At 42.6% G+C, this 14,491-nt stretch overlaps 1 protein-coding gene across 3 annotated transcripts in view; it reads right to left on the bottom strand.

The window, feature by feature from the left end:
- Nucleotides 1–14,491, bottom strand: part of LOC144679793 (nucleolar protein 4-like) — a 549,252-nt gene that overhangs the window by 69,681 nt on the left and 465,080 nt on the right. The gene's annotated exons all lie outside the window — the stretch shown is intronic.

Genomic DNA, 14,491 nt, shown 5'->3' with positions numbered 1-14,491 from the left:
CTTTAACAGCACTGTAAGTGTACCTACAGCACAGGGACCGCAGCAGTTCAAGAAGGCAGCTCACCACCACCTTCTCAAGGGCAAATAGGAATGGGCAATAAATGCTGGCCCTGCCAGCAAAGCCCACATCTCCTGAATGAATAAAATAAAGCAAGCCCTAACCCTGTAGCCGTTGAAAAGCCACCCATGCCTTACGGCTAGTCTGGTAGGTAGAGACCTGCCTGTGAGTCCCCCTGAAAGTGATGTGGTGCTGCCTGTGAAACTTGGCACTGATGACTGTGAGTGCAGCCTGAACCAGGTAGGCAAATGAACTCGAAGTTCTGTGCCAAGTGCAGTTATGTACAGTTGTGAAACACGTCAGCGTACAATCACTCCAATGTGCTTGGATAATCCAGTGTGGGGGGTGATTCTGATGAGCTGGACTTATAATGGACTATATAGATGTATTAAAATTAAGTTCCTAACGTGCAGCAACGGGAAACGTGGCCCAACATTGACAGAGGACAATTGTAAACTGATTTCACGACATTGTGAAAGCAATCTTTGGCCTTCCCGCCATGATACCCGACGCCAGCGGGCACAGAAAATTCCACCCCATGAATTGCATATTAGAGCACCAGAGAAGTGGAAGGGTTCCTAGATTCACAAATGCAGTGCTGGAGCCCTAGCAATGGAGTTGGACTTGTTTCTGCGAGGAAGCAGGAGGACAGTCCTCTGAAGGGAATGGAAGCAGGTAGCCAGGAGGTCAATACAATAAGTCTCATCCCAAGAAACTGGCAGCAGCATCACAAGATGTCTAATGACCTTACGCAGGTGATCAAGGTCAGTGAACACATCTTTGAGGAACCTCATCTCACTGCTCCACCAACCTCTCATGTTGTTCAATGCATCATCACTCATCAGCAAACGTGGCACTCGGGACTCTCATGCTTAACATCAAGATACTCCACCTCACCTTCACACATATTCCAAGGATGCCAACCTCACAACTAGTTCCCGCTGCTTCGACATAGCTCCAGCTATTCAGCTGTGACAGGCACATCACCCAAATACAGTGCAACACAATCACTGACATTCTGTTCTGTCTTGCAGATTAGGGTCACCCATAACTGCCAGGAGCAGCTCAAAATGAGTGAGGAAAAGGACATCTGCATTTCCTGAGCTCTGTGGAGGAGATGGTCCTCCACATCATGGGCCAGCCTTTGGCAAAGTCCATGGCTTCCAACATCACTGAGAACATTGAGGGTGACAATAGGTTCCTGCCTTATGCCCCTTCTCGACTCCCAGATCATCTTCATCCCGCAATCTGGCATGATGTGGAAGCTGCTGATGATCACCATGGACCTCTTGCTTTCTAAGCCAACACACTTGTCTCATCCCAACCTTCCCCTTTCTGATTGTTTGCATTCAGGCACCCAAGATCCACTGTCTGCCCTGCCACAGCAGCCTCAGGAGTGAGAGGGAGCAACACCACATCAATGATGAAGATGCCCCTTCGCTTGATCTGACACTCATAAAGTCTCACCAGCTTAGATGATGGCACTGCACGTACCTTAGTGGTTAGCATTGAGTTGGGATCTGCACATGGCAAGTCACCAGGTACAAGTGATCTGCAGCCAGGCTGGGGAAAAATTATAGTTTGTGTGTCAGCTCACCTAAGGGCAAGATCACACATGGGTTTTGCTACATGGGACTCAGATAAGGATTTAGTCACGTGTAGGTAAAATGTAGGTGTCTGGCAAAGCTGTCACAATTATTTGGTCTTTTTGAGTGTAGAGGAGACCACACCATGAACAGCAAGTACAGTATAGAATATTTGAGGAGATGCACATAAATTATGATTTCCCCTAGAAGCAATGACTCAAGCCTTGAATGGTATGGGAGGAACTGAATAGACAGATGGTGCATCGAGTGCAGTTGCATTGGTAGGTGCCAGGGGAAGGGGAATTAGAAGGTGGAGTTGTGGTAGAGTGAACCAGGGTGTCTACATGGGACAATCCCTCTGGAACCTGCAAAAGGTGGGGATGGAGATGGTAGTTTGCAGGACTGTTGATGAATATGGAGACTGGTGGTGTGGATGCGTCACAAGGGGTCCTTTAACAAGAGAGGAAATAGGGGGTAAGAGCAGAAGCACAGGAAATGCGGCACACTTAGCCAAGGATACTATCAACGACTGCAGGGGGGATTCCTTTGCTGAGGGAGAAAGGTGACATCTCAGAAGCTCTGTCATGAAAGGCAAAACCATTTTAAGTTACAGTTGCCAATTGAAATGACCAGCCTGAAACATTGGCCTATCAGGTTTCACCACAGGTGCTGACTGACCTGCTGTGTAATTCCAGCATTTTCTATTTTTTTTATTTCGTACTTCCAGATGCAGTTATTTGCCTTATGATAGCAGGATAAAGATGATTTGAAAGCAAATGCCCAAGATTGCATGGCATAACGAGATTCCTGTCAACCTGTTTCATATATCATTTGCTTTGCCAAGCTTTCAACTAACTTTACAGCTCTTTTATTGCATCGCTCACACACCAATACTTCAACAGGAGACCCATTTCAGTTGAAACTTACAACAACTTGTATTTAAATAGCATCTGTTATGTTATGAAACATTCCAAGGCTCTTCACAAGAGTGTTATATTGCAAAATTTGATACTGAGTCACATAAGAAGATATTACAAAAGATGACACTAATAGCATACCAAAAATACTAAATAATAATGGGGCAAAAGTTGAAGGGAGGAAATAAATACGATAACTAAAACTAGAGAAAAAGTACTAGGGAAACTACTGGGGCTAAAGGCCGATAGGTCACCTGGACCTGATGGGTTGCACCCTAGAATATTAAAGGAAATAGCTGCAGAGATAGTGGATGCACTGGTAGTAATCTTCCATGAGTCTTTATATTGTGGAAAAGTCCCAGAGGATTGGAAAACTGCCAATGTGCCCTTTGCCCTTATTCAAAAAGGGAGGGAGACAAAAAACAGCTATAGGCCAGTTAGCTTAACATCTGTCATTGGGAAAATGTTGGAGTCTGTTATAAAGGATGTAATAGCAGAGCATTTAGAAATACATAATCTAATCAAGCAGAGTCAGCATGGCTGCATGAAGGGGAAATCATGCCTGACAAATTTATTAGAATTCTTTGAGCAGGTAACAAGCAGGATAGATAAAGGGGAACCAGTAGATGTAATATATTTGGATTTCCAAAAGGCATTCGATAAGGTACCACACATAAGGCTACTTAATAAGATAAGAGCCCATGGTATTGGGGATAGTATATTAGCATGGATAGAGGACTTACTAACTAATAGAAGACAGGGATTTGGGATATGGGGGGTGGTGGGGGGCATTTTCAGGATGGCAACTTGTAGCTAGTGGAGTGCCACAGGGATCAGTGCTGGGGCCACAATTATTTACAATATATATCAATGACTTGGATGAGGGAAATGAATGAACTATCCCCAAGTTTGCGGATGATACAAAAATAAGTGGGAAGTCAAGAGGTGTGGATGACACAAAGAGTCTACACAGGGATATAGACAGGTTACGTGAGTGGGCAAAAATGTGGCAGATGGAATATAATGTGGGAAAGTGTGAGGTTATGCACTTTGGCAGGAAGAATAGGACAGCTGAATATTATTTAAATGGAGAAAGACTGAAGAAAGCTGCAGCACAGAGGGATTTGGGGGTCCTTGTGCATGAATTCCAAAAAGCTAACATACAAGTTCAGCAGGTAATAGGTAAGGTACATCGAATTTGTCCTTTATTTCAAAGGGAATGGAGTATAAAAATAGGGAAGTCTTGCTACAACTATACAAGACACTAGACCACACCTAGAATACTGTGAATAATTTTGGTCCCCTTATCTGAGGAAAGATAAACTGGTATTGGAAACAGTCCAGCGAAGGTTCACTAGGTTGATCCCGGGGATGGAGGGATTTTCTTATGAGGAGAGGTTGAGTAGATTGGGCCTGTGCTCATTGGAGTTTAGAAGAATGAGAGGCGACCTTATTAAAACATATAAGATTCTTAGGTGGCTTGATAGGGTAGATGCTGAGAGGTTGTTTCCCCTTGTGGGAGATTGTAGGACCAGAGGGCATAATCTCAGAGTAAAGGGGTGCCCACTTAAAACAGAGATGAGGAGGAATTTCTTTTCTCAGAGGGTAGTCAATCTGTGGGATCCCTTACCACAGAGGGTTGTAGAGGCTGGGTCGTTAAGTATATTCAAGGCTGAGATAGATTTTTAATCAGTAAGGGAATCAAGGGTTATGGGGAAAAGGCAGGAAAGTGAAGTTGAGGATTATCAGATCAGCCATGATCTCATTGAACGGCGGAACAGACTCAATGGGCCAAATGGCCTACTTCTGCTCCTACGTTTTATGGTCTTATATTCAGGTAGATGATCAAAAACATGGTCAAGAGGTAGTTTTTAGGGAACTTTCAAAAGAATGAAAGAGAGGTAGATAGTCAGAGAGGTTGAAGGATGGAATCCCAGAGCATAAGACCTCGGTATGGCCACCAATGGTACAGCAATTAAAATCAGGTTTGCTTAAAAGGCCAGAATCAGAGGAACGCAGATATCTTAAAGGCTTGTGGGGTTAGAGGAAATCACAGAGATCGGGATTGGCAAGGCCATGTCGGGATTTGATAACAGTCACTTAATCAGGAGCCAATGCAAGTCAGCAAGCACAGGGGTGGTGTATGAACGGAACTTGGACAAGAAAGGACACAGGCAGCAGAGTTTTGGATGACCTCATGTAAATGGAAGGTAGAACATGGGAGGTTGGCCAGGAATACGTTGGTACAGTCAGCTTTAAGCTAACAAAGGCATGGATGAGGGTTTCAGCAGATGAACTGAGACAGGGGCAGAGTTAGGCAATGATATAGAGGTGGAATAAATTGTCTGAATGATGGCATGGATAGAAACATTAAAACATACAAAACTAGCAGAGACACCCAAAACATATGTGGTCAAATTTATTGCATCAGTATTTCTTTGAATTCCTATTATTTGTCATTCATCTTTCCCATTTCGTCCATCCCTTGGCGTACCCATCTCATTTCTTTCATCCCTCTCATATCGTTCCCATGCCAACCCCAATCTCTTTCCTTCCTATGCCATCCCAATGACATCCCTCCTATGCCATCCCAACCTCACACCCCCATCCTACACATTCTAGGCTGTTCCGCTCCCCTCCCAATTTATCCTCCCAACCGCTTCCCTGCCATGCCATTCTCCCCCTTCCATGCTGGTCCCCGCCCTCCCTCCCAACTATGCTGTTTCCCTCCTCCTTCCCTTCCATGCCATCCACTCTTCCCACCCCCTCTCATGCCGCTTGCACCCTCTCCCTGCTGTCCCCCAAGTCCTATTCCGCCCCACTTCATCCCCTCTTCCATGCCTCTGAGCTCCCCACGTGCTATACCCTTCCCTCTATGCCTTCTCCTTCTCCCCCTGTCTCCCACGGTCTCTCATTCCCCATACTACTCTCAACTCCTCCACCATCCCTCTAGTTGCAATCCCCCTCCCTTGCTGACTACCGCTCCTATGCCATCTCATATTCCCCCACTATCCATCACTCTCATGATCTTAACAAAGCCTTGTACAATTGTGGCAAAACTTCCTTGTTCTTGTACTCCAGTCTCCTTGCAATAAAGGCCAACATGTCATTTGCCTTCTGTAGTAATCTGATGTGCAATATACTTTTATGACGAATGTGTAATGAAAGATCACGTTATCTTGGTATCTAATAGCAAAGTAGCACAGGCTACCTCTGTAGTCAGAAGTCTTGAGTTTAGAGTCTGAAGTGTAAAGGCAGAGTTTTGAGTTGTAAGCACACAAGTGTAGCTGCTGAGTTCCTTATGTAAATTAACAGAATATGTTTATTCTAAGAACGATCTACTGATCTTCTCTGTCTCTGGTACCTTCTCGGTCACCCCGAAACAACCCATGCAACCTGGATCCTTAAGTCCCAACAAATCTGGGTACGGGATCCAACACCTTCCTAATTGCTTGTTCTACCTGCGTGATAACTTTCTGTGTTCCTTGTATGAGTACCTCTGAATATCAGCATTTAAAATTTTCACGCCTTTAAAAAAAAATCAGCTTTTTTATTCTTCTTACAAAAGTGAATAACCTCACACTTCCCCACATAATACTCAATCTGCCACCCATCCATGTATATTTTCAGCCTCTTTGTGTTATCCTCACAGATTACATTGACACCTCATCTTGTATTATCAACAAACTTGCATAGATCACTCTCCGTCTCTTCATCTAAACCATTAATACAGGTTGTAAATAGTTGAGGCCCCAGCACTAATCCTGTGGCACTCCACTAGCTATAGCCTGCCAACTTGTAAATGCCCTGTTTATCCCTACTCTTTGATTCCTGTCTGTTAACTAACTCTCCATCCATGCTAATATACTATCCCCAAATCCGTGAGCGCTTATTTTGCATATTAACTTTTTGTGTGGCACCTAATTGTGTGGATGAGAGCAGGGACTGCCAGGAGGATGATCAGACTGACCATGGTACCATGGCGCAGGAAGCAATTCAAATGGGGGGGATTTAAAGGAGTGAGGTTGTAGTCAGAGACGGTATAGCTAGGGGACAGGTATGGTTCCCTGCAGCCAAAAGCATGAGTCCTGAAGACTGTGTTGCCTGCCCGGTGTTGTGATATGATGTGCATACACCTTTAAGGTTGCATATCATAAACAACTGTGAATCATTACACACCTCAACAGGATGTGACATGTTAGTCCCATGACTTGTCGTAAGTCTGCAAATGGCAGTAGAGATTATATGTACAATACAGTCTCCCAGTTAACTCTATCTATATATAATCTTACCTTCAAATAAAGAATCCACGTTATTGTTTCACCAATCCTTGTGTGTGATTAGTGCATTTACATCAAAGAGAAGAACATAACAGGGTGGTAGGGTGGCAGCACAGTTTTGAAGATTTAACTGAAAAATATATAAGCATCAATCCTTCACATCCAGCAGGTGAAAAGAACTGGTGTGAAAGTAAAACTATCAACATTCACCATGTGTAAGTGATTCTGCAGTTCTGTAGGAATCCTATACACACACACACCATCCCTTCGTTTTGGGATTGTACCTCGCTCCAGCCAGCAGGCACTGGGTCCAGGTAAGATTGTTCGAATTTGGGAGAGCTTAAATAGTAAAAGGCTACATGCTGCAAAGTTTATGCAGGAACTGAAATTAAACAGCAGACTCCAGGTGATCTTGCTTTAAGTACAACTCCATGGACAGGAGAATTCATTACTGACACTGTACCTACAGGAGATCTGGGGAAGTTAAATATTGCAGATTGGACTGGGAGGAGGAATCTATCCTGTAATGGCTCCTAGCAGCCAGAAGAAGCCTGTAAAATGTTTATTTTCACTGTTTGCTCTAATTTTTGTGGATGTTATCCCAGTGAAGGAAAAAAAAATCAGAAAGAGCTCAACAGTGCCACCATTGCAGTCAATCAGTAACCAATGACCAGCTAAGGCAGTGGCTACTAAAGGTACTGCAATTCAGAGCTAAATTAACTCTAAAAGAGCTGGAGGAAACTTGCATAGCTGTCAAAAGCTCTAGATAGCATTAAAAATCCTGCAAAAGCTAAAACGTGACAACAAAATTTCTCAGTTGGAAGGCAACGAGTCTCCTAACTGAGTTTACCTTTATCCGACAACATGCGAATTGCGTTTTCTGGACCTCAATGTTTCCAAACCAGCCAAGCAAGCCATAAAAATTAAAGTTGCTATAGGCAATGAAAACCTCCACAGACTTAACACATCAGATCTGTCCAATGACCATCTTAAGAATCCAGAAAAATATGGTCAACACTCGAAGATCGAACACCTGAGTGAAGCACAACTTCAGAATGCACCAGCTGGAATTCATGTCCTTTAGGCAACAACTGACGGAGATCATTGGCCAATTCATAAGTAGATGCAGAGACAAGGGCAAGATTGTGACTTTACAGTGGCAGAGCTAGCTGACATAATAACTGAGCATGTAATAACATCCACCCCAATGGAAGCTTCCAAAAAGACATCTTGAACGAACAAAAAGATTACACTCCAAAAGCACCACTACAAAGCGGATACAAGTGTGTTAGGGAGAATACAGTAAGAATTTATTGAAAGGGAATTACTTAGAATGTCCGAGCAGTCAGTGCCATCAAGTACATTAACAGTTAAGGGTTACCAGATGCGCTTTGCACACCCTTAGAGCCTGCAATCACCAGAAAGACCCTAGGAACTAGACTGGAGACAGAGGATGGAAACAATATAGATTAAGTGTGCTCTTCAGCAGATAAGGAACGGCCAGATGGTTCCAGTTTAGATTGGGGGAGAAAGCTTTGCCTGGGTGTCAGGGGATGTGTGTACCTATATGTTGACAAGATTGGAATCCAAACAATGTTCTTCTATGTGACCATTAATGTATAAATATGCTGAATACTTGTAATTTAGCAGAGTGCTACCTCAAGCTGCTTGAGATGGCTCTCCTTGCAATTGCTCGAATAAATGATTGTAACCTGTACCTGGGCCTCCTGTGGTTCGTTCGTCAAAGTTACCACAACAAGCGCAAAACCATACTAATCGGTAAACAGGGTCTACAGGCCATGCATAATTTGTCCACCATCTGCACAATAGCCACTACAGGCAAGCCTAGTGAGCAGTGCAGGTGATGTGGCCTTATATATGCACCCAGAAAATACCCAGCTTTTAACACTGTATGCAAGTGTACCAGAGGATACTGGAAGCACCAGTGCAGAAAGAAAAGGCCAAAACAAGTGGGCATGAGAAGCCACATCCAAAAGCCACACGGGTACAGCATTCTAACCGACCAAGAGCGTGTACCAAACAATGTCAAGACAAGATCCATGAAATGTCTAGTCAAGCTATATGGTCCGATGTTGGGGATGACCAGACCATCAACTAACAAAGTGAGCAGACATTCAGCATGGTTAACATTAAAGAATGCTTTGGCACAGTGGTGCCTACAGAAGCCTTTGCAATTATCCAGATTATTTGCCCACAGATACAGGGTCAGCATAACCTATATGCAAAACTGGCTACGGTGTTTAATCATTACACACCTTGACAGGATGTGATATATTAGTTCCATGACTTGTGGTCACTCTCCTGCAAATGGCGGGAGTAGAGGTGAGATGTACAATACATAGTCTCTCGGTTAACTCTATCTGTATATATAATCTTATCGTCAAATAAAGAATACACATTATTGTTTCACTAATCCTTGAGTATGATAGATATGTTTACGTTGAAGAGAGACTTCACACCCAGTGCCAGGGTTAAGGGCATCTGCTCAGGGCTGGAGAGGAACTTGAGAGTGGGATGAGAAGCATCCAGGTATCGAGTTCCATGTGGGTACCAACAATATAGGTAGGACTTAAAAAAGGTTCAGCTGAGGGAGTATGAGCAGCTAGGGGCTATATTAAAAAGCAGAACCACAAAGGTAATATTCTCTGGATTACTATCCGAGCCACAAGAAAACTGATATAGGGTAAACAAGATCAGAGTTGAATGCTTGGCTCAAACACTAGTGTGTGAGAAATGAATTTTGATTCATGAGGCACTGGCACCTGTACTGTGGAAAGAGGGAACTGTACCATTGGGCTGGCCTTCACCTGCACCATGCTGGGACCAGTGTCTTGGTGAATCATATAACTAGGACCTCAGGGGTGTTAAACAAAATAGTGGGGGAGAGGGTTCATGTGAGCGTAGATTTGGAAAGTTAAAGAGAAAGTACAAGGCAATATTGCAGGGTAACAATACAGGTAATGATAATCAGAGTGTGAGAGGCAGTTACAGAGTGTAAAAACATAAGTGTGAACCAGCAAATAAGGTCAGAGTAAGCAAAAACAGCAGTCACAGTATCCATAGAAAGATGGACGAATGATAGCATAAATAAAAATAAATCAGCATGATATAATAGTCATTACAGAGACGTGGTTGTAATGTCGCTAAGGCAGGGGCCTGAATATTCAAGGGTATATGACACATCAAAAGGACAGGAGGAAAGGAAAATGAGGTTGGGTAGCTCTGTTAATAAAGGATGAGAGCAGTACAATAGTGAGAAATGATCTTGGTTCAGAAGATCAAGATGTAGAATCAGTTTGGGTAGAGATAAGAAATAGCAAAGGAAATAATTCACTAGTGGGACTAGTTTATAGCCCCCTAACAGCAGCTACACAGTAGAGCAGAGTATACATCAAGAAATAATCAGGGCTTGCAAGAAAGGTAATAAAATAATCATGGGTGACTTTAATGATCACATCGCCTAGGCAAAACAAATTGGCAACTGCAGTCTGGAGAATGAATTCATAGCGTGTAATTCGGGTCAATTTCTTAAAACAATACATTTTGGAACCTACCAGGGGCAAGGGTATTTTGGACCTGGTAATGTGTCATGAGGCAAGATTAATTAAAGACATCATAACAAAGGATCCTCTAGGCAACAGTGATCATAATATGATGGAATTTCACATTCAGTTTGAGAATGAGAAATGTGGGTTCATGACGAGTGCCTTAATCTTAAGTAAAGGCAATTGCAAGGGTATGAAGACAGAGTTGGCTAAAGTGTACTGGGAATTAGATTAAAAAGATAAGATGGTGGAGATGCAGTGGCAGTCATTTATGAAGATATTTCATGACACTCAACAAAGATATATTCCATTGAGGGAGAAAGACTCTACCAAAAGGATGCAACATCCATGGCTAACTAAGGAACTTAAGGGTGATATCAAATTGAAAGACAAAGTGTACACTGCTGTTCTTATTGAATGCCTTTTGGAAATCCAAGTATAATACATTTACTGGTTCCTCTTTATCTACGCTACTATGTACATTCTCAAAAAACTTGGATAAACTTTTTCAAACACAATTTCCCTTTCATAAAACCATGTTGACTTTGTCTGGTCATACCACGATTTTCTGAAACAAAAACAAAAATAGTTGAAGAGTCATGCAGACTCGAAATGTTAACTGCGCTCCTCTCCACAGATGCTGCCAGACCTGCTGAGTTTTTCCAGGTATTCCAGGTATTTTTGTTTTTGTTTTGGATTTCCAGCATCCGCAGTTTTTTGCTTTTACCCATGATTTTCTGAGTGCATTAAGACTTCCTTGATGATAAATTTCAGCATCTTACAACGACTGATATCAGACTACCTGACCAGTGGTCTCCTGCTTTCTCTTTTCTCCCTTTAATAAATAGCAGTGTTACATCTGCTGACATCCAATCTGCTGGGACCGTTCCAATATCTAGGGAATTTTGGAACATCATAACCAGTGCGTCCACTATCTCTGTAGCCTCCTCTTATAGAACCCTAGGATGTAGGTCAACAGTCCTATAGATTTGTTGGCTGTTAGTCCCTTGAGTTTCCCTAATACTTTTTTTCTGCTGAAATTAATTACTTTAAATTTTTATTAGCTGTTTTGTCACCCTCCATGTCTGCATGTAAATGGTGAACAGAGGGCCAAAGGCCAGATTGTTGGACATTTAAAAGTGCAATTGTAATTGAATTGGAAGAGAGTGTTTTTTCCCAGGGATGTTCACAGAAAGAAGTAGGGTTGGGACGGGGAAAGGAGATGTGGGTGGAAAGTGATACAAAGAAGTGACCCAATATGGCCTTATTTGTGAGTGATACGATGGGATAGAGAGGCCACAGGAGATGACAAGTTCAAACAGGTAGCTGCAAATATGGATTGGGGCTTTCACATGAAGGAAGAGATTACAGGAACATAAGCAGACATTGAACTCAGAGGAGTGAGAGCATGATGAGTTGAGATGGAGGTTGAAATCACCAACAATGAGACATTTATCAGTGCAGAGGCTGAGCAAAGAAAAATAAAAGATGTGCATTTATAATATGCCTTTCATGAACACTGGACATCCCAAAACACTTTACAGCCAATTACACTTTTGAAGTGTAGTCGCTATTGTAATGTAGGAAAGCACTAGCCAATATACACACAGCAAATTCCCACAAACAGTAATGTGATAATGATGAGATAATCTGTTTTTATGATGTTAATCAAGGGATAAATATTGGTTAGAACACCGGGGAAAACTCCCCTACTCTTTCAAAATAGTGTCATGGGATCTTTCCTGTCCAAATGAGAGGGCAGGCAAGACCTTGGTTTAACCTCTCATCTAAAAGATGGCACATCTAAAAGTGTCTCACTCCCTCATGGCTGCATTGGAGTGTCAGAGAAAGGAAAACAGGGGAGATACCTCGGTTAGAAAATTTTTATGGTACTTAGGTGGGCGGAGAAAACAAGGGTTCTTAAGGAGAGGCGAGGAGGGTGGAAACTATGAGATGCTCAAAGAAGATGTAAGAATCCTGGGAAATCCCTACATTAGGTTATTTTGCTAATTAACAAAAACAACTTAAATATTATGACTGACTAACTGTAAATTAGAACCTTCATTAGTTGTAATAAGATAATGCTTATTCTGAGCTGAGGGGAGTTGATGGCATAGTGGTATTGTCACAGAACTAGTATTCCAGAGACCCAGGGGAATGCTCTGGGGACCCGGGTGGTGGAATTCGAATTCAATTAAAAATGTGGAATTAAAAGTCTAAAGATGACTGTGAAACCATTGTCATTGATTGTTGTAAAAACTAATGCTCTTTAGGGAAGGAAATCTGCTGTCCTTACCTGGTCTGGCCTACATGTGACTCCAAATCCACAGCAATGTGGTTGATTCTTAAATGCCCTCTAAACAAGGGCAATTAGGGATGGGCAATAAATGCTGGTCTCGCCAGTGATGTCCACATCCCATGAATGAAAAAAAAACTTGGTATCCTTGGAAATGGTTGAGAGGTGACATAATTTTTTTAATTCTTTGATGAGCAAAGGTCATTCTTGCCCTAATTGTCTGTGGGAAGGTGGTGCTGAGCTGCCTACTTGAACTGCTGCAATCCATCTGGTGCAGGTATACCACCGACAGTGCTGTTAGGAAGGGAGTTCTAGGATTTTCACCCAGTGACAGTGAAGGATGGTAATATAGTTCCAAGTCAGGTAGTGGTGTTTCCATGTGTCTGTTGCCCTTGTGGTAGAGGTTGGAGGTTTGACAGGTGCTACTGAAGAGGACTTGGTGAGCTGCTGCAGTGCAGCTTGCATATAGTATACACTGTGCTCACTGTGCATATAGTACACACTGTGCTCACTGTGCATACAGTACACACTGTGCTCACTGTGCATATAGTACACATTGTGCTCACTGTGCATCACTGGTGGAGGGAATGAATGTTTAAGTTGGTGGATACATGCCAATCAAGCAGGCTGCTTTGTCTTGGATGGTGTTGAGCTCTTGAATATTGTTGGAGCCACGCTCAGTCAGACAAGTGGAGACGACTCCATCACATTTCTGGCTTGTGCTTTTTTTTTCTTTATTTTTTCACTTTGCTGATGGCTGAAAGTAGACTGAGGGGGCAGTGATTGGCGAGTTGGATTTGTCCTTTTTGTTTACAGGACATACCTTGGCAATTTTCAACATTGCTGGATAGATGCCAATACTTGGACTAAGGCTGTAATGAGGTCAGGAGCCAACTGACCCTGCTGTAACCCAAACTGAGCATTTGAGAGCAGATCATAAGATCATAAGAAATAGGAGCAAGAGAAAGTATTTTGGCCCTTCGAGCCTGCTCTGCCATTCAATAAGACATGGCCAATCTGACTGGGGCCCTAACTCTACTTTCCTTCCTGCCCCTTATAATGAAACATGCCTACAAGCCCCGTTTTATTCCCTGTGAGGTGGAGGTGTTACAAAGATGTGCTATATGGAATATTATTTTGTAATTTCAAACCTTTATTTAAAAAAATTTTACTAACAAAGGACACTGACTTGAAGTAGCTACTAAATTGCACCTGTGAAGTCACATTCCAATCCATGGAGACGCAAAGTCTATAGAGGCCCAACAGAGACAATGGCCCCCCTGGAAGTGTGAACAACTCCTTCTTATCTCATCATGATGGAGGATGGATCACTCAGGAGTTAATGGCTGGGACATTTAAAAATTACCTTGGCTAAAAGAGACAATGGATAAAGATCAGCCCAGACATGGGTAAACAGGGCTCGAAACGTTGACTGATTTCTTCTCCGCCGATGCTGCCAGACTTGCTGAGTTTTTCCAGGTAATTCTGTTTTTATTTTGTTTTGGATTTCCAGCATCCGCAGTAGCTTTTAGCTTTTTGTTTTTATCTATGGGTAAACAGTTTCCTTATGGAATTCACAATTGATTTCTTTGAATTGCTGTGACTAACCCAGAGAGAGGTCATGTGAACCAGCTCTTATGTGTAACTCCTGGACTTTTGAACTAAGAGACTTGTTCAAGTCTCTGCCATTTCCTTGTTTCCTATTATGAATTCCCCAGCCTCACCTTTTTTATGGACCAATGTTTAATTTAGCTACTCTTTTTCTTTTTATATATTTGTAGAAACTTT

The sequence above is a fragment of the Cetorhinus maximus genome, chromosome 4, assembly GCF_964194155.1.
Source record: "Cetorhinus maximus chromosome 4, sCetMax3.hap1.1, whole genome shotgun sequence".
NCBI lineage: Eukaryota > Metazoa > Chordata > Chondrichthyes > Lamniformes > Cetorhinidae > Cetorhinus > Cetorhinus maximus.
Note: the sequence above shows the minus strand (reverse complement) of the source record. Positions and strands in the feature narration are given on the sequence as shown.